At 29.7% G+C, this 2821-nt stretch overlaps 1 pseudogene; it reads right to left on the bottom strand.

Moving 5' to 3' along the window:
- Positions 1-979: 979 nt before the first annotated feature.
- LOC127121689 (xyloglucan endotransglucosylase protein 1-like) lies at positions 980-2297 on the bottom strand (annotated as a pseudogene).
- Between the last annotated feature and the right edge of the window lie 524 nt (positions 2298-2821).

Below are 2821 nucleotides of genomic sequence, written 5' to 3'. Positions count from 1 at the left end.
CTCATTTTGTAAATAAATCTAACTTATAAATACAACTCACTTCAAGTTGATTTTGTGGTTCTAATGGCCACCTTTGCTAAACCTTTTCATAAACATTAGTCATAGGTTTGAGTTATCATAGTGGTTGGTGTAAATCTCATCTTGTCCTTAGTGATTGGACTATAAATCTTCCATACTTATTATAGGGTTAACCCCTCACTAGTATGTTGAAGCTCTCCTCACATGGTGGATTGTTGGTTTAGGTTGAGTTTTCTCCCTTTGATAACAAAAGACCTTAAGGCTTTTGACAAATCAATTCACCAATTTTTTTGAGATTTTTACCCCGAACTACGAGGTTTTGATCCTACCTTTGTGATGGTACGTAGGCAATATGTTCATCCATTCAAACAACAAAATTGTAAATATAATATATTCTCTTCTCATCCCTCCAATCCTTTGCACATATTTTCACAAATACCAACCTACAACACACATTTTGCAAAAAGAGGTTCCCTTAGAGTACTAAGGATGTTTTGGGTGCGTAAAACCTTCCCATCTCATAACCAACCCCCTTACCTAGATCTCTGACATTTTTATTAGTTTTTGATTTGATAAAACTTCTTACTTGGCTTTTGTTCGCTATTTAGCCTTTCCTCTGGACAAATAAAAGTGCGGTGGCGACTCGAATTGTATGTTTATTTTTGGTTTGGTCAATAAACCATAAGGTAAGGAATACCCCGATACAGTTAACACCTAAGAAAGTAACATATATTTAAAGAGAAAATTGCAGTACGCTAAATTTTTTTTATTATATTTAATTTTTTAATAAATACATAAAATTTGAATTAATTTGATTGGTACCATTTTCTTATGATACTTAATAATTCACCAATGAATAAATATATGTTTTTACTATCTAATAAAACAATAAAAAAATTCATTTCATAATATATATATTTAACCACAAGAAGCACCAAGATTACATGCAATGCAATCATCTCTATTCAAAATCTTCATCTTGAAGACCTTTACGATTATTTGTCTTACGACATTCATAAGGAAGACCATGAGCATAGCGTCTAAAATCACGACAATAATCATAAACATTCCATTTTGCATGAATCTCTTTAAGCTTCATCTTTGTTTCACCATTTAGACCTTTATTTTTTCCACTATTAAAACCGTAGCAATTATTAGATGAACTTGGAATGCATGCATTTGCATTGAAGTTTCTAAAACTTGCTATGAATGGAGCCTTTGACCAATCAATCTTAACTTGTCCCCATCTTGTTGCCCATGAATCTCCATTCCATAAGGTTGTGTATAACTTCATTGGTTGCCTAGTTGGAAATGCGACACCAATATTTTGCCTATTATGCATCACTCTTATTGGAATATTATTCACCAATATTCTGTAAACACGCGTCAAACATAAAAATAAATAATCTGAACGTAATCACATGTTTCAATATCATATATTATGATGTGTCAAACACAAAACACATCTTTGATCAAAGAGGTGTCAGTGAAAACTTACATTATGCGTTGAGGATTCCAATCAATAGAATAAGTGTGAAAGTCTTGTGTGGGATCAAACCAGAGATAGTATTGCATCTCATGACCTCCATTTCCATGGGCATATAAATTGGTTGAGAGAATATATGGATCACCAGATAAATTTCCCAAAAATTCTATATCAATTTCATCATGGTGAGGTCCTTGAGAACTTAACTGCACATATATAAATATGAAATTAAATAGTCACACAATAAATAAAATATCCTCATATTTTAAAATGTGCTAGTGTGCGCAAGAATAATATAGTCTTAGATTGCAGTTTTCAATCACAATTGTGATTACAATATAAAGATTTAGATCATATGTACTCACGAATCACACACATTCACGCAATCAACATATTGATGATCGTATGATCAAGATACAATATTCTAAATTTTAAGCGCATACTAAAACTATTATAAACATGAATAAACTATTGCATTTATGAGAATATGAGAATATTGTGAATAAAACGCATACATAATATGCGGTGACAGTGCCTGCAGAGTTTTCTGACACAAGTTTAATTTGCATGTCAAATCTTCCAAACAAATAGTCATTCTTTGATCCAATGCCAGAGCCAGAGTATTTATCCATTTCAAGTGTCATACTATTGCCACCATTTTGTATCATAGCCCTTTTATCTCCAAAAATAATGTTAAAATCAGTGTTAAAATTACCACCAAATACAATTGCGCTAAAGTTTAAACATACACAAAGCAAGAGAAAAAAGAGTTATTAGCATATGAAAAAGCCATAATTAATTAATGTTTGGAATAATAAAATTTGAAATAGGATATTTATATTGAAGTTTGCATTAACTGATATTGTTATAATTAGTGTAAAATACAGGGAATTCAGATCGAATTAGTTGTTTAATGTGGTTGTAACATGTTACAATTATAATTGAAAATTACAGCTCAACCTTTTTGTTTTATGAAACAACTCAGTCTTATTGAAGAACTAAAACTATTTTTTAAAAGCAAAGAGTTAGTAAATTTTTAATGGAAAAATTTTAAAATTATTTTTTAAAAGCAAAGAGTTAATAATTTTTTAATGGCAAAATTTTTTCTTTGGCTTTGTATGATTGTCATTTAAAGTTGGACACAACTTACAAACCTAAAATAGGTCAATTGACTATACTTATGAAATAGCAGTATCATTGAAAGACTCTATGTTTATCATTTTTACTTTATTAACTTCTTTTATTTAAAATCATTACCTTATTTTTTTATAATTTACTTTTTAAATTTAAACGCTTCAATTTTATTTTAAAATTCTT

This window comes from Lathyrus oleraceus, chromosome 2, assembly GCF_024323335.1.
Source record: "Lathyrus oleraceus cultivar Zhongwan6 chromosome 2, CAAS_Psat_ZW6_1.0, whole genome shotgun sequence".
NCBI lineage: Eukaryota > Viridiplantae > Streptophyta > Magnoliopsida > Fabales > Fabaceae > Lathyrus > Lathyrus oleraceus.
This window is presented reverse-complemented; position numbering and strand designations above follow the sequence as displayed.